The sequence below is a fragment of the Saimiri boliviensis genome, chromosome 1, assembly GCF_048565385.1.
Source record: "Saimiri boliviensis isolate mSaiBol1 chromosome 1, mSaiBol1.pri, whole genome shotgun sequence".
Classification (NCBI taxonomy): Eukaryota; Metazoa; Chordata; class Mammalia; order Primates; family Cebidae; genus Saimiri; species Saimiri boliviensis.
Window position 1 is genome coordinate 217,891,080 of NC_133449.1, and position 18,918 is coordinate 217,909,997.

The 18,918-nt window shown below is 37.5% G+C and overlaps 1 long non-coding RNA gene across 2 annotated transcripts in view; it reads right to left on the bottom strand.

Moving 5' to 3' along the window:
* LOC141580824 (uncharacterized) overlaps positions 1-18,918 on the bottom strand; it is a 131,940-nt gene that overhangs the window by 1,296 nt on the left and 111,726 nt on the right. For both annotated transcript variants that reach the window (XR_012513181.1, XR_012513180.1), the window contains one exon: positions 2,543-2,765. This is a non-coding gene — a long non-coding RNA (uncharacterized LOC141580824). The remainder of the gene's footprint in view (positions 1-2,542; positions 2,766-18,918) is intronic.

The window sequence follows — 18,918 nt, forward strand, 5'->3', positions numbered from 1 at the left end:
TGCATGACCCTGACTTGCTCACCTCAGCCTCTTCTCAGCTCTTGTTTCAATAAAAACTATTTAACAAAACAGGCAGTCAATCCATAAGGCATAGGAGACCAACCAGACTTTTAAAAATATTGCATTAAAGTTTATCTTGATTTCTGAATTGTCCAACATCCCCTTATATTTTGCATTTGTAGTGAACACCTCACTCTCCTTCCCTAGTCCCAGCTCCTCTGAATTATAACCATCTTCTCAGGGACCTTTCCAGCAAGAGGTTAAGTAACAGAATCGAGGAAAATAGAGCCAGAACTTTCAACTTGTCATACCCCCATGGCAAGAGAGATTTTTTTTTCTCCAAGCATTTGGGCATAGGGTACAAGGAAAACCAGAGTTCTTCCTCAAAACGGGACTGGCAGAAAGTAGTTCTCACTCCTCAGGGATTACTAAGTCTGGAGCTAGATCTCTGGGGCTACCAGGCATCTTCGGCATCGTTTGAAAGGGGCTTGTGGGTAGAACAAAGCCTTTCAAAGACTAGCATGAAAAAAGCTAGATAGAAAGAGTCCAGAGGTATTGAGACCCTTTCAGTATCCTAGTTTCCCAGTAATTCCTTCAGGCCCATGAACTAGTAAAGCTGCAAGAGCCACCATGTTTCCTTTCTGCTCAAGGTAATTTGAATTAGGTTTCTGTCACGTGTCCAAAAGAATGTTGATCAATTTGAGGATCCCATCACTAAAAGTTCCTTGATGTCTATTATTATCACAAATAAAGAAATAAATAAATAAAACCACATTTTCCTGAATTCTGTTGGCTGGTCTAACCCGAAAACCTTCACATTCAGGATGCTAAATATTTCTGCACAGAGAGCTAAGTATTGTCTCATGACAAATGGAGGAATGTTTAATAACATGACACATTTCCTGTGACCCAAGATGCCTGTGGAATTCAGCCATGTACTGCACAACGACACTTCAGTCAATGACGGACAAGATATATGACAGTGGTCCCGTAAGATTATAATATTGTATTTTTACTGTACCTTTTCTATGTTTAGATATACAAATATTTATCATTGTGTTACAATTGCCTACAGCATTCAGTACAGTAACATGCTGTTCATGTTTGTAGCCTAAGAGTAACAGGCTATACCATATAGCCTAGATATGCAGTAGGCTATACCATCTAGGTTTGTGCAAGTACATTGTATAAAGTTCATGTGATGAAATCATCTAATGACACATTTCTCAAAACATAGTCCTATCACTAAGCATTGCATGACTGTACTAGAAATCCATCACAACTTTTCATTTAAAAACAGCCCCAAAAATATTAGGAATTAATTGAAGTTTGTAATTCATGTCCTAAAACTTCTTTCTAAGTTCCTCTATGTATTTTCAATACTTTCTCTTAGACATATTGTGCTTCCAAGTGATTATTGATATGTTGAGTTTAGCAGAGCTTGCAGAATGACAAAGTGACTGCAAGACATCTAGAATTCCTTCCCCAAATATCCAGGAACCTTAATAAAGCTAATAGCAGAGAAGTTCTACTTTGAGTGAACCCTATTCCAGAAAATTTATCTTAATAAAATGTCAGACACCTCAGCCTAATTTTTCCAGGGAAACTGGGACTCGGAATAGAGAGACTGTTCTTCCAGTGACTTCTGGCCATTTCTAGGTTCTCTGAGTAGCTGATTCATCAAGGCTACACAGATGACAGGACGCTCACAGATTCTGTGAGCAGAAATGTATAGGTGAATCCTGATTTTTTTAACTTATCATAAATAAGATTGCTTTTAATGACTCCATAAATCATCCTAAATAGCTAGCAATCTATAAAATCTTATTTTTAAATGCTTAAATTTTGTCTAAAAAGAGGGTGTGGTTTTGTATTGTCACTCACAGACCACAGCAGGACAGGGTCCAGAGAGTTTACCCCATGCTCAGCTCTAAGCTAAGCCGTAAAGGGACTTCATAAGACACAGGTTACCCTTTAGAAGCTTAGAGCAAATAAATGTTTAAGGCAGAGGCTGAAAGCATGGGGCACAGTATATAGAAACTGTGTGAGGTAGGAGGGCTGCTGTGTGTAGATTGTACCCTGCTGGGGTGGTGCTGAAATCTATCCTTTAACTTCTGACCAAACCGGGAGTCCTGGAACCACTTTCTGATTGCTACACCCAGTGGGAGCTCCCTTTTGCAACTCCTCCAGGAAGAAGCAGAATGAATTAGGGGACTCCCTAGAGAATAACAGACCCTGGATTTGAAGTGTCTGCTCTCAACAGTACAACCAAAGCAAGTGGGTAGAACCATGGGGCTTTAGTCCAAATGAGCACTACTCAGGATTCCAGTTTCAAATGAAGTAGCAAAGAATAGCAAATAACTTTGATAACAAAATGAGTTGATTTCTGATAATCAAGTGCAACTGATAATTAAGTCATTTGCAATTGGTGCAAAAATACCTTTCCACCACATCCTAATTCCTAGAACCTGAGACTATGCTAACTTACATGGCAAAGGAGAATTAAAGTTGGAGATGGAATTAAGTTTGTTAATCAACTGACCTTAAAATAGGGAGATCATTCTGGGTTATCCAGGCGAATCCAATGTCATTACAAGTGTCCTTACAAGTGGAAGAGGTAAACAAAAGAAGAGGGTGGAGTGAGGACTCAGCCCACCCTTACCGGCTTTGAAATAAGATGAAGGAGGTCAGGGCGACCCCTAGTGGAAGATAGGACTCAGGCGATCTTTGAAAGGGGAAGAAGACAAAACGACATCTTCTAGAATCTGAAAAAAAAAAAAAAAAAAAAAAAAAAAAAGGAAATGGATTATCCCATATCCCATTATCTTCAGAAAGGAATACAAATCTATGAACATTTTTATTTTAGACCAGATTTCTAAACTACAGAACTATATAGTAATAATCTTGTACTGGTTTAAGCAAGTGTGTGGTTATTTGTTACAGCAGAAATATAAAACTAATGCATTCTTGTTAACAAGTCTGCACCACTAATATAATGCTAAATATTAAAATCACAAAAAATTACAAATGATTTACTTACGATCTTAGGAAGTGATATAGGAGGAATAATTTCAGTCATGGGGAAAGCCACAGAATAGGAAATCCCTTTGAAATTCTCCATGAGTAGAGATGGACTAGCCTACCTAACGTGAGACGCCACCCCTGCTGAGACAGCTCACAAACACAAACTGGCTTGTTGAGTTTCTAAGACTAAGTAAATGTGTAATATCAGGACTGGCTAAAATCTCAGAAAAAGAGTTTTCTGTTTTCTGAAAATAAATCATAACATTTAAGACTAGTGAAGTTCAAAATTTCTTTCTTTTAGCTACGAAACCACTTTTTCAAGTGAATTGTTCTTCACAGGATTAGGCAAAAAGAGCAGATTAAACGAGGCTGACACTGCACCTGACTGGTGTCAGGTTTCCCTTCATGGCCTCCCTGACTTCCACCCTCACCAGCGGCCCCGTGAGAACTTCACTGTATATAAATTGTACCTCAAAAAATCAAATACTGAATTCTCATGTTCATGATGTTGAAGTGCTTTAGCGTGAAGGGTACAGACTGGCATCTGCAAGTTGTTTTGAAATATATCAAAAGATACAGGGTGGGATGATGGATGGATAGAAAGAATAGGTATGTAATAACCAGAACACAACAAATCGAGCTTCAAAGCAATCTCAACTTCAAAAAGCAACAATTAATGGATATCAAGCATTCACAATTAAGTATCCAATTAAAAGACCAATTTTTCATTAAAATTTCATTATTCACCCATCTTAATTGTTCTTGCCCTGTAGTTTGATGGATCTGTAGCATATCTATGATGTTAGCCCACACCTTGGGTGGATACCAACACCCACTCAAGTAGCTTTATTTCTATTTATTTATTTATTTATTTATTTATTTATTTAACAGAGTCTTGATCTGTTGCCCAGGCTGGAGCACAGTGGTGTGAGCCTTGAACTCCTGGGCTCAAGCAATCCGCCCACTCCAGCCTATCAAGTAGCTAGGACTACAGGTGTGCAGCACCATGCCTAGCTAATTTTTAAAATTTTTTTTTTGTAGAGACAAGATCTCACTATGTTACCCAGGCTGGTCTTGAACTCCTGACCTCAAGCCATTATCCTGCCTCGCCATTATAGGCATGATCCACTGCACCATCAAGGAGCTTTAGATAGTATTTTATTTGCTCTAAAGACTACCTTAGGGTTTATCTTCCAAGGCTTATGAGCAACCGTAGGTGAAGCAGAATGAAAACTTACTTAGCTAATGCAGAATGAAAATTTGTCAAGTTAGAAAGAATCATTTTTTAATTTTTAACTTCTATACAATTAAGATCTTCAAAGTAAGTCCCCTAAGTTCTTTAGAACTACTTTTTAAACAAGTGTGGCTCATAAAACAATTATGAAAATATTAAGATGATCTTGTTTCTCTTCTTAGCAGTGTATAAACATCCCTTACAAATGCTAGCAATCCTGAGCTGTTGGGAGCACAATTTTGAAATTCTCTTTAGCACACAAATCTTGACATTTTGACATTTGAAATGATATTTTGCATTCAGTACATGATATAAAGTTTACCTATTTATAAGATCATCATAAAACTTTTATTAATTTTTCTTTCATTTCACATCAATAAGGACACCAAACTTTTCTTGACTATCCCTTCTTTAAGACTTTTTTTTCCATAATTTACAGGGGGGAAAAAAAAGCTGTGTCATACAGAATGCAAACCACCCCATCTGACATAATGAGTAATTTTGTGAATGGTCAGAATTCACTCTGGCATGTGCCCCTAGCCTTTCATACTACTTCCACTCTTCCAAGGGAGAACAGTATGGAAGTTGCTAGCTTTTCTCCTTCCTAAGCCCCATCCCTTAGGAATGTCTAATAAATCATCACACTTCTCAGAAGTCCTTTTTTAGGAAATTCAGACTAGTGTAACTTTCTTAGCAAAAGGAATCCAGGTTCCCAATACATTATAATTCAGAACTAGTCAAAACTAAAGATTTGTCCTTACACCTCCTAAGACAATATCTAGATAAAGATTGGAACTAGCATTCTCTATTTGCTGTATGCTATCTTGGAGAATTATTTATTCTGGCTTTGAAGGACTTCTCTCAAAAGAAAATAAAACCGAAAGTTAAAACAAAATTGAGTGGCAGATGTGATTTTGATAGCTCTTATTTGCTTGTTCTTTCGCAGAGGTAAAAATTGAAGAAATATCCCTGAATTCAACTAATTGTTCTCTTCTACAAAACAGTCTGCTGAACAGACATGCATTACTTCCCAAAGACTTTTTTTAAGTTTTGATTTATTCAAAAAAATTCTTTAGCCTTTGATATTCAAGGAAATGAGACCGATGCTGAAAGCTTCATGTAAATTATTCAAGGGTCAGAGAACTTATCTCCATACTAACCTTCCCTATACTTGAATCAGAAAACGTTCCATAACATAACACTTTTTTCATTTTTACTCCATGAATCTAAGTGAATGTGGAGACCTAACTGTAAATTAATTGGATATTGTCATTGCCCCATTGCTTAAGCAATTTGTGAACCCCAAATGCCAGCCTTGTGCAATGAATTTTCCAGGACCAATTTTGATGGACATAAAACCTCTTTAATCAGTTTATATCCTAATGAGATTAAGAACTCCTTTATTTGAGTATGTATATGAGTATATGCATGTATCATATGCAGAAGAGAACGTGTTAACAAAATAGATTGCGGTGGAGGGATAAATAAGAGTCATTTCAGCCCAGTGTGGTGGTTCATGGCTATAATCTCAGAACTTTGGGAGGCTGAGGCAGGTGAATTGCTCAAGCCCAGGAGTTTGAGACCAGCCCTGGCAACATAGTAATACCTCATCTCTATAGAAAAAAAAATTTTAAACCTACCTAGGCATGGTGGCACACACCTGTAGTCCCAGCTCCTCAGGAGGCTGAGGTGGGAGGATCACTTGAACCTAGGAGGTCGAGGCTGTGGTCATGCCACTGCACTCCAGCCTGGGCCACAGTGTGACCCTGTCTCAAAAAAAGAAAAAAAAGGAGTCATTTCATATTTTACCATATACCTGCTTTTACCTATTTAGAATTAACCAGCCCTCCAAACAAATCTAAACTTCTAATGCCGTAAGATTTTACCATGACTCACTATTAAAAAAGCATTAATTGAGCTCTTGTTTTATACTGGGTAGAAGAAACAGATACTAAAAACATGTTTGTAGATCACAGTACATACTCAGCTAATAGAGCAAAGAAAGGGTTTGACTCTGTTGTTTTTCCTCCCTAGCACTGAAATTCCCCATAATAAAAATAAGTAGGAAATGTTTTGGCAAGATGTCTCTAAGCGCTCTTATAGAATTGAAATTCTGTGATCTTATGAATTCATTATATTTTTTTAGATGTGTTAGACTTTTTGAAGTTGGAGGAAGCATAAGAAGCCCAGTTAGTTAAAGTTAGTTTGCTGTAAGGATACCCAGGGAATTGAGGAATAACAAAAAGTAACCTCAACAGCTTTATGATTGCAACCTAGCCCACTTTTAGTGTGAAGTTTCTATTTTCTGATGGTTCAGCTACTTTCTAATTCAGTTTTTGTAATATCTACTTATCTTGCTGTTTCTTAATGACTCTGCCTTTCTACCTGCAACTTTTGGCTTTTGCATTTGGTAGCTTTGGCAACCTTATGGAGTCTACTAACTGCTTTCTTTCTGTGATTCTCTGTGCTTTGGAGTTTGTATACCATTTGTATGTCTCATATTTGAACCTATTTAATAAGAAGATGTAGCCAGATCCAGTACCCTGTGTCCTATATAGAACATTCCCATATCCCAGAATTCTCATGCCATCACCTGCCACCCCAAGATTAGTGGCCAGCACATAGCTGCCTTTACCTCACGTGCTGAACCCTGGTCCAACTGGCTATGCTACCAAGCAAAGGCTGCATGCACCCATGGATAAGGAACTATTCCAAAAGTTTCACACTTACAATCAGAAGTTACAAGGAGTCAAATTTTAAAACTCATATATTACCCTTTCAAATTATGAGTTCAGTGTTATTAACATAATAAAAAGACAGATTTGGTTTCTGATGAAATATCTAAATGTAAAAAAAATTAGCCACAAAGATCCAAAACATTTATCAGAGGGGCTTATGTTTCTGATAAATATTTAAGTGTATAAGGCAGAACCACTGAGAACAATAAATACTTTATAGCTGGCACTTTGTCAAACCTATAAGTGGCTCTGCCTTAGAATTTTACATCATCACTGAATTTACAGTCATTTGATAAGTGGAACAGGACAAGAATTACTTCTTTCTAAATCTAAACCCAGTAATAAATCTAACATCAGGATTCTTCTTATTGTCTGTTATCATCTGATGACAATGCCTTTTACCTTCATTGTCTTGGCAGAAATATGATATGTAAAATTATAATGTCATATTACTCACAGTGATTTAACACTATCCAGCCCATACCACTTTAATCAATCAAAATTGTCGCTTTTTAGTGTAATGATTTTGTGGTGAATTCCCCATGTTTAATATGATATATGGTCCTATCCACCGGTTGATTTACTATTCTCTTCCAAAGTCTAACAGCTCGGGAGGCTGTTCTTGCTTTTGGACATCTTTGGAATTAGCAAACAAGAACAATTTGTGGTAATAAAATGCTAATTTCTATGGCAAAAATGAATGCTTAAAAATATTTTAAGTGTTAGTAGCTGAAGCTAATTTAAGCAGAAATAAAAGATGATTTTGTGAATTTAAACCACAGACATCCTAGCGCTTTTTCCTCCGTGTCCACATATTCTTCAATGCTATCAAGAAAAATTAGGAACACACAAAGTATTCTCCTTCATTAAATTCAGACACACATTGTAGGAATTTCTTTTTTGAAAAAGTAATTTGCAAGGCAGCTTAAAGTGATTATCAAATATTTATAAATCTTTTCTACTAGAAATAAGCTAATAAAAATCAACCTCAGAACTTGTTCCTGAACTATATTATACATTTAGTATTGACTACAGTGCAGTAACAACCAACCACCAAATCTCAATGGCCAATGCCATAATTTCTCACTTAGGCTATGTACCCTAAAGAGATCCACAGTCACTTAGGGATATGGTAGCTGAGGGATCTGAGCTACAGACTCCACATAGGCCACCAGGGAGTCACTTTGGGAACCCAGTTTGTGAAGACTCTGCTCTCCTATGGCTGAACATCTGGAATCTGTAGCCTCCTGAGACATCATAGAGAGCCGGGTAGTAATAATTTCCACATCACAGAAGGAGGAGAGAGAAGGCAGCATCCCATGCCAGTGATTACATGATGAAATTATACACCTGAGCACATGTCTCTTGTGCTCAGAGCCCATTGGCCAGAACTAGTTTTAAGACTCCTCTCCAGCTGGAAGTTGGGAAGGAAACGTAATCCCTCCATTTGCCTGGAAGGAATAAACAGGATATGGATGAATGCTAAACATCTTAAACTTGCAGGTTTTCAAAGAATAAAAAATTTACAAGTTTATTCCAGGCAACTCTTTGTATAATCTTGAAAAACATATATATTAGCTCTGGAATCTGTCATCTTACACAGTGACAGAGAAAACGACCTATATGACACTAGAAGAGATGAACAACTGATCCCATTATTTAAGTGACTGTGTATATTTAAGTAAGAGGAAGGTCAACATTCTGCCCATGGTTTAATAAAAGCACTGAAACCTTTTACCAATTGGCAGAATAATAAAATAATTTAAAATAAAAATTTTTGTTTTGATACAGTTATCCTAGTTCTGGCTTGTTGAACCATAAAGACAGATTTTCAGAGCAAAAATATTAATAAGATTCTAATATTTCTTATTTAACCTTAACAGAATGGGTTGAGGTTCTTTCAAACTTATTAAAATCCACTGTTACTGGTGCCCCTGGCCAAACCCATTGAGAAGCTGTCATTGTAGTTTCCAGAGTACAGAATCAATTGCTCCTCCCTTCAACTGGTTCCCCCAGGCCCACCCGATGCTGGTGGAGAGAGGAATGTGAGAGTTTAATTGCTTATCTAATGAATATTTGCTGAACACCTACAATATGCCTACTAGTATGGATGGCACTCTGCCATTCTTTTGAAAATGTGACAATAACTGAAATAAACAACAATTTTTTTTTTCTGAAATTTCATATACTAGTGAGAGGAAAAACAAGAGAAGGGGAGCTAGGGAGTAAACAACCACAAAATCCCAGTGGCCAAACACCAAAATTTCTCACTCATGCTATGTACCCCAAACAGGTCTATAGTCAACAAACAAATATAATTATGTAGAAAACCCATGTAACTAGGCAGGGCGCAGTGGCTCACGCCTGTAATCCCAGCACTTTGGGAGGCCGAGGCGGGTGGATCATGAGGTCAAGAGATCGAGACCGTCCTGGTCAACATGATGAAACCCCGTCTCTACCAAAAATACAAAAAATTAGCTGGGCATAGTGGCGTGTGCCTGTAATCCCAGCTGCTCAGGAGGCTGAGGCAGGAGAATTGCCTGAAACCAGAAGGTAGAGGTTGCGGTGAGCCGAGATCATGCCATTGCACTCCAGCCTGGGTAACAAAAGCGAAAACTCCGTCTCAAAAAAAAAAAGAAAGAAAGAAAGAAAATTCATTTAACTATGAATGTTATGAATAAAATAAAATCAAATAATAGGAGAGTGACAGGCATAGAATTTGGAGCTACTTTGGAGTAGATGGCTAGAAAAGGGCTTGAAGGATGTGGCATCTGAGTTGAGAGCAGGAGGATAGGAAAGAGCTTGGGCAAATAATTTGGGGTTGAAGGAACCCAAAGTTCCGAAAGTAGCTGGGATTACAGGCACGTGCCACCACACCCAGTTAATTTTTGTGTTTTTAGTAAACATGGGGTTTCAACATGTTGTCCAGTCCGGTCTCAAACTCCTGACCTCAAGTGATCCGCCCACCTTGGCCTCCCAAAGTGCTGGGATTATAGGCATGAGCCACTGTACCCTACCTATTCTATGAATACGACTCGAACATTTTATAAGAAGCAACTAGTAAAAAATAATATTGCTTTCATGGTTAAATAGTTTGAAATAAAATGCGGACTAGAGGAAGGCATGGGAAAATCTAATCTGTGGATTTACAAATTACTCTCTGTTTATACTTTACACAAACTGTTTCTTCAGAAACCTCCTCTGTCTTAATTAGAAGTCATAAGTAACATTAGTAACGTAAGAAACTGTTATTTTTCCACTCTGTATATTCAACTTCATACTTTTTTAAATTTCATTCTGAAAGGTCAAAATGCAAATTTTCATTTGGAAAACTCTATAATCAAGAACTAATGTTAATCTTTTGGGAGATAGTACAAATAAGAATAGTGTATGTATTTCACTTTCTATTCTTTCTGGTAATTGGTCTGTAGCTATAACCATTGTCTTATTTCAAGACACATAAGAAGACAGTTCAATTAGTTAGTGGAATAGTTTCAATCAAGATATTTTTATATCCCCAAATATCAAATTACCTTTTTAATTTCTATGATAGTATTTAAGTGTTGGGATGAACCTGAGTCCTGGATCTCACACACTTAAACTTCTCTTGATTTTATTATATACGTTTCCAATAAACAGGCCACTCAACCAAAGTTGAAGCAAAATGAACGTAAGCCAGACAGTTGCCCAAGTTGCCAGGCCATCATGGACACCAAAAATCTCTTAAATAAATTGAAAATGCAGTACTAGTCAACTGAGGTTTTACATATGACTTTTCACATGGTTGTCAAATTTTAAGTAAATCCTGCTCCTCTTTAGTCCCTGGTGTTGAATATAAATATGTTTTGAGAAACATATATGTTATTCATAATCTCTACTGCCTTTGATGGAGAATAGATTCTTTCAAATGATGGGTCTTCTGCTGGCTCTGTTTATTTTTCTTTTTTTTTCTTTTTTTTTTATTGTACTTTAGGTTCTGGGGTACATGTGCAGATCATGCAGGATTGTTGCATAGGTATGTGGTTTGCTGCCTCCATCACCCCATCACCTACATCTGGCAATTTTCCCCGTGTTATCCCTCCACGACCTCCCCACCCCCATATTGTCCCTCCCTTGATCCCCCCCAAAAGATCCCAGTGTGTGATGCTCCCCTCCCTGTGTCCATGTGTTCTCATTATTCAACACCCGCCTATGAGTGAGAACATGTGGTGTTTGATTTTCTGTTCTTGTGTCAGTTTGCTGAGAATGATGGTTTCCAGATTCATCCATGTCCCTACAAGAACACAAACTCATCATTTTTTATGGCTGCATAGTATTCCATGTTGTCTATGTGCCACATTTTCTTGTCCCATCTATCATTGGGTTGGTTTGAGGTCTTTACTATTGTAAACAGTGCCACAATGAACATACGTGTGCATGTGTTTTTATAATAGAATGATTTTAATCCTTTGGGTATATACCCAGTAATGGGATTGCTGGTTCAAATGGAATTTCTATATCTAGGTCCTTGAGGAAGCATCACACTGTCTTCCACAGTGGTTGAACTAGTTTACACTCCCAACAGCATAAAAGTGTTCCTATTTCTCCACATCCTCTCCAGCATCTGCTGTCTCTAGATTTTTTAATGATCACCATTCTAACTGGCATGAGGTGGTATCTCAAAGTGGTTTTGATTTGCATTTCTCTAATAACCAGTGATGATGAGCATTTTTTCATGTTTTTTGGCCTCATACATGTCTTCTTTTGAAAAGTATCTGTTCATATCCTTTGCCCAATTTTGGATGGGTTTGTTTGTTTTCTTGTAAATCTGTTTTAGTTCTTGTAGATTCTGGATATTAGCCCTTTGTCAGATGGGTAGACTGCAAAATTTTTTTCTCATTCTGTTGGTTTCTGGTTCACTCTAATGATTGTTTCTTTTGCTGTAGAGAGCTCTAGAATTTAATTATGTCCCATTTGTCTATTTTGGCTTTTGTTGCCAATGCTTTTGTTGTTTTAATCATGAAGTCCTTGTCTATGCCTATATCCTGAAAGGTTTTGCCTAGGTTTTCTTCTAGGATTTTTATGGTGTTTGGTCTTATGTTTAAGTTTTTAATCCATCTGGAGTTAATTTTAGTGTAATATCAGGAAGGGGTCCAGTTTCTGCTTTCTGCACACGGCTAGCCAGTTTTCCCAACACCATTTATTAAACAGGGAATCCTTTCCCCATTGCTTGTTTTTGTCAGGTTTGTCAAAGATCAGATGGTTGTAGATATGTGGCACTGCCTCCAGGGCCTTTGTTCTGTTCCATTGAATGTCATTACAATGGTCTTTGACATACTTGAGGATAATATGAAGTAGCAAACAAAGACAGTGGTGAAATTTGAAGTATTTTCTAACCAGTAGAGCAAGGACGCTGGCTAACAAATACTTTTCTCAAAAAAAAAAAAAAATGTTAATCTATCTATGTCTGTGTCTCTCTAGACGAAACATTCCCATGACTTTTGGATCTGGCTGCACTATCATGGTTTTAAAGCTTCTCTCAGTGCTGGTTATTCTCCCCTCTCACAAGGCCGCATCCCTCACTGATGGAGAAAATATGTCATATTTGTCCCTACCAGTATGAATTACATCAGCACTCTCACCTCTCTATGATGTATTTTTTAAACAGATAAATATTATAACAACATTTTTTGCAGCTGCCTTATCATGTTGACTGATGAGTTATCTTTCTGTGAATAATCTTTTAATATTATTACATTCAAAGTTTTTGTCAAAATACTTAATTAGAAGAACAGACACCTATTTGATGACTCTTGATGACTCTAAGAGGGAAACTGCCAAAGTCATTTTTCCTCAACCCCAAAATGTATGAATCAGAACCTCCTGATGTGTAACATATTTATTCCAACTGCTTAAATTTAAAGTTGCTCAAAAGAAGTGTTTTTATACTTAGCAATTTAATTAACATTTTACCTGACTGTGAGAAGCATCTCTTATACCAATGTTTAATTCACACATCAGTAAGCACTAATGACAAGTGTATTACCATATCATCTTCTAGCAGTTAGGTATATCAGTGACATGCATCATAAAATTAAATAGATTACTAATATTCAAAGGTGCTGCAATAAGAAATTATTGTTGTAATTACCAATGTTGAAAGTAAAGAATTTTAATCAAATCACTTTCTTGAGTTCCCATATTTTCATTTAAAAAATTACTTTGAGAAATCACGGTTTGCTGTTTTCAATGTCAAATGCAGGTCTAATTAATGTCTTTTTACTAAAATTAATAACTATTATACTCAACATTTAAAAAATCAGTATAAATATATTATCCCTTGTTTTTCTCTCTTCACCTCACTCCTTGCAAGCTATGTTTCTTACTGAAGCTTGGCAACAGAAAAGAGTGTTTACTTTACTTGGATAAAATAATTGTTATTCCTAGTGTCCAGGAAATACCCTCATGACTAGACACAGTAGTAGATATTTGAAGAGACTTCCAATGCCCTCTCTTTCTTATGTTTGTAGCTTTTAACCAATTCTGAAAGATGCCATCAGTTTTTTTTTTTATTATTGCATTTTAGGTTTTGGGGTACATGTGATGAACATGCAAGATTGTTGCATAGGTACACACTTGGCAGTGTGGTTTGCTGCCATCAGTTTTTTATGATAGTATCTCATAGTACAAGCTCATACAAACTCTGCTTTCCTTCAGTCCCCTATTTATTTGATAATATAAATTTCCTTTTGGCTTCCTGTTGAAATTGGATTTTCAGAACAAATTGTTTCCTTTCAATGGTACTTTATAATTTTCTGACTGCATTTATATCCTCTGGTATTTACTAAAGGTGATTATTCAATTATTACATAAATGTTAAATCAACATGCACTTAATTAACCAAGATGATAAAGAACCCTTACTCATGCATCACCACCTCCAAATAGTATAATGATAAAATAGAAAGGGCACTGGGTTAGAAATCAGAAGAACTGAGCTTTTATTAGCTATAGAATCTTGTACACATTACTTAAACTCTTTAAGCCTCAGTTTCTTTTCTTTTCTTTCTTTTTTTTTTTTTTTTTTTTTTTTTTTTTTTTTTTTTTTTTTTTGAGACAGTCTTACTCTGTCATCCAGGCTGGAGTGCTATGGCATGATCTCAGCTCACTGCAACCTCCACTTGCCTCCTGGGCTCAAGCGATTCTCCTACCTCAGCCTCCTGAGTACCTGGGATTACAGGTGCATGCCACCACGCCCAGCTAATTTTTGGATTTTTTGTAGAGATGGGGTTCACCATGTTGGCCAGGCTGGTCACGAACTCCTGACCTCAGGTGCTCTGCCCACTTTGGCCTCCCAAAGTGCTGGGATTACAGGCGTGAGTCACTGCACTTGACCCAATATCAGTTTCTTTATTTACAAAATGGTGATGAGTATTTATAACAAAGTGATTTGAGGATTTAAAGAAATAATATATTTAAATGCACCTTTAAAACAGCTCATGCTAAGATTTTAATAATGTCACCTTGATGGTAGATGGTAGAATTACTATGAAATAAAAATATAACACAGACATAGTAAATACCTCTTTTAAAGTGTGTTATACTGTGATTAATTCTTTGCTTATATGCCTAAGTCTTTGCAAATATAATTGGTTTTTTAAAAGTCATATTATTTCTGAGGTTTTCTCTTCTCACCTAACTTTTATGAAAATATATATCCCTTTGATATATCTCAAACAAATGTATGTCATACTTACAAACTCTCTCATAATCTTCCCCACACACATTTTTGGAATAAGGGGAAGGGTGGGAAGAGCTGATGGCCCTAGTATTATAAGGAGAGAAAAATCAATAGTTTTTACAAGCTCTTTGCTTTATGATATGAGAAGCTTCATGCCTGCAGAGGCATGGTCTGACCTATATACAGACGAAATCTCAGTAATGTTGAATTTTTGCAATGTTCTCTGGTGGTTGCAAAAACTCATAGTATCTAGTTCACCAAAAAATATGACTAGGGAAAGCTTTTTACAACATAAGGAAGATATCCAGTGAAAAGCAACAGACTGTAGGAACTGATACATACTCTATGACTTGTTACATCAGCCAAGTGAGCTCCACAATATAGTATTAAATGGTATTTTATTAGTTGGAACTTGCCATCAATGTAGACCATAAGCAGTCCAGGACTATGGTATTTCAAGGCCTCCTTTTGTAAAGTGGAAATCCCATGAAGATCCTGGCTAGGAAACATCTGGTCAGCCTAGCACAAAGGACTTTTCCTGACTTATTTCAAAATGGACATATAAAAAGTCCTTCAAAAAAGTTCTCCAACTTTGGGCTGCAAAGTGAGGGTGAATAAAGCTGCCACAGTTACCTCTAAGATGTTAAGATAAACCACTAAATCACTTTATACAACAAACATATACTATGTGCCTTGTGCATTGTAGACCCTACAGTTGAGTCAATGAACACAACAAAACCTGTTATCTAATAGAGTGCCAGTTCCAGTAGAAAGAACAGGTAGCAAGCAAGTGAAAACATAATCCAAATTATATTATCAGGTAATGAGAAATAAGCAAGTGGGGTAAAGTAACAGGGAAGAGCAAGAGAGGTGACTCCCTTGAGGTAATATTTGCATAGCTAAGAAATGAGATAAAAAGATAAACAAAAATCAGCAGAGTCCACAGCAGCTCTGCAAATCCTCTGCAGGCAGACAGTGACTGGGCTGCCTCCTCACTGGGAAGGGCAGCCCTGAAAAAAAGCTAGCAGCACAAGAGAATCTCATAAATAAAGCCCTAATATACTGGGACAGAACTCCTGGGAAAAAAGGGGGGAAGAGGGAGTTATGAGTTCTGCTGCAGCAGACTTAAACATACCTGCTCAGCAGCTCAGAATGAACAGCAGAGCACTAGAGCTCCTATAAAGGACAGACGGTCTCCTCAAGCAGCTCCCTGACCCCTGTATATCCAAAGAGTCATCTCATAAAGGAGAGCTCAGACTGACATCTGGCAGGTATCCTTCTGGGACAAAGATAACAGAATAAGAAACTGGCAGCAACCCTTACTGTTCTGCAACCACCGCAGGTGATCCCCAGCCAAGCAGGGCCTGGAGTAGACCTCAGCAGTCCTACAGCAGAGGAGCCAGACTGTTCGAAGGAAAACTAAGAAACAGAAAGAAAGAACTTCATCATCAACAAACGGGATGTCCACTCAGAGACCAAATCTGAAAGTCAACAACTAGAAAGATGACAGGTGGATAAATCTACAAAGATGGGAAGAAACCAGCACAAAAAGGAGGAAAACATCTGAAACCAGAACGCCTCTCCTCCTACAAGGGATCTCAACTCCTCATCAGCAAGGGAACAAGGCTGGATGGAGAATGAGTGTGATGAATTGACAGAATCAGGCTTCAGAAGGTGGGTAATAAGAAACTTCTGTGAGCTAAAAGAACATGTTCTAACCCAATGCAAAGAAACTAAGAACCTTGAAAAAAGATTTGACGAAATGCTAATGAGAATAAACAACTTAGAGAGGAATATAAGTGAATTGATGGAGCTGAAAAACACAACATGAGAATTTCGCGAAGCATAAACAAGTTTCAACAGCCAAATTGACCAAGCAGAAGAAAGGATATCAGAGGTCAAAGATGAACTCAATGAAATAAAACGAGAAGGCAAGATTAGAGAACAAAGGCTAAAAAGGAATGAAGAAATTCTTCAAGAAATATGGAACTGTGTGAAAAGACCTAATATACGTTTGATAGGTGTACCTGAATGTGACAGAGAGAATGAATCCAAGCTGGAAAATACTCTTCAGGATATTATCCAAGAAAACTTACCCAACCTAGCAATGCAGGCCAACATTCAAGTCCAGGAAATGCAGAGAACACCACAAAGATATTCCTAAATAAGAGCAACCCCAAGGCACATAATCATCAGATTCACCAGGGTTGAAATGAAGGAGAAAATGCTAAGGGCAGCCAGAGAGAACGGTGGGGTTACCCACAAAGGGAAGCCCATCAGACTCACAGCAGATCTCTCAGCAGAAACCCTGCAAGCCAGAAGAGAGTGGGAGCCAATATTCAACATCCTTAAAGAAAAGAACTTTCAACCCAGAATTTCATATTCAACCAAACTAAGCTTCATAAGTGAAGGAAAAAATAAAATCATTTGTGAACAAGCAAGTACTCAGAGATTTCATCACTACCAGGCCTGCTTTACAAGAGCTCCTGAAAGAGGCACTAAACATAGAAAGGAACAACCAGTACCAGCCACTCCAAAAACATACCAAATGGTAAAGAGCATCAACACAATGAAGAAACTGCATCAACTAACAGGCAAAACAGCCAGTTAGCATAAAAATGGCAGGATCAAATTCACACATAACAATACTATCCCCAAATGTAAATGGGCTAAATGCCCCAATCAAAACACACAGACTGGCAAATTGGATAAAAAGCCAAAACCCATCAGTGTGCTGTATCCAGGAAATCCATCTCACATGCAAGAATACACAAAGGCTCAAAATAAAGGGATGGAGGAAGATTTACCAAGCAAATGGAGAGCAAGAAAAAGCAGCAATTGCAATTCTCATCTGTGATAAAATAGACGTTAAACCAACAAAGATCAAAAGAAACAAAGAAGAATATTACATAATGGTAAAAGGATCAATGCAACAAGAAGAGCTAACGATCCTAAATATATACACACCCAATATAGGAGCACCCAGATACATAACACAAGTTCTTAATGACTTACAAAGAGACTTAGATTCCCACACAATAATAGCGGGAGACTTTAACTCCCCATTGTGAATATTAGACAGATCAACAAGACAGAAAATTAACAAGGATACCCAGGACTTGAACTCAGACCTGGACCAAGCAAACCTAATAGACAGAACTCTCCACAGAACTCTCCACCCCAAATCCACAGAATATACATTCTTCTCAGCACCACATCCCACGTACTCTAAAAATTGACCACATAATTGGAAGTAGATCACTCCACAGCAAATGCAAAAGAACAGAAATCATAATAAACAGTCTCTCAGACCACAGTGCAATCAAGTTAGAATTCAGAATTCAGAAACTAACTCAGAACCGCACAGCTTCATGGAAACTGAACAACTGACTCTTGAATTTGACTGGATAAATAATGAAATGAAGGCAGAAATAAAGATGTTCTTTGAAACCAATGAGAATGAAGACACAACATACCAGAATCTCTGGGACACATTTAAAGCAGTCTCTAGAGGAAAATATAGAGCAATAAATGTCCACATAAGAAGCAGGGAGAGATCCAAAATCAACACCCTATCATCAAAATTGAAAGAGCTAGAGGAGCAAGATCAAAAAAACTCAAAAGGTAGCAGAAGACAAGAAATAAAAAAGATCAGAGCAGAACTAAAGGAGATAGAGACACACACAAAAAAAAAACTTCAAAAAATCAATAAATCCAGGGCTGATTTTTCGAAAAGATCAACAAAATAGACCACTAGCCAGATTAATAAAAAAGAAAAAAGAGCCGGGCGAGGTGGCTCAAGCCTGTAATCCCAGCACTTTGGGAGGCCGAGGCGGGTGGATCACGAGGTCAAGAGATCGAGACCATCCTGGTCAACGTGGTGAAACCCCGTCTCTACTAAAGATACAAAAAATTAGCTGGCCATGGTGGCGCGTGCCTGTAATCCCAGCTACTCAGGAGGCTGAGGCAGGAGAATTGCCTGAACCCAGGAGGCGGAGGTTGCAGTGAGCTGAGATGGCGCCATTGCACTCCAGCCTGGGTAACAAGAGCTAAACTCCGTCTCAAAAAAAAAAAAAAAAAAAAAAAAAAAAGAAAAAAGAGAATAACCAAATTGATGCAATAAAAACCGATAAAGGGGATATCACCACAGATTCCACAGAAATACAAACCATCATCAGAGATTATTACAAAAAACTCTATGCA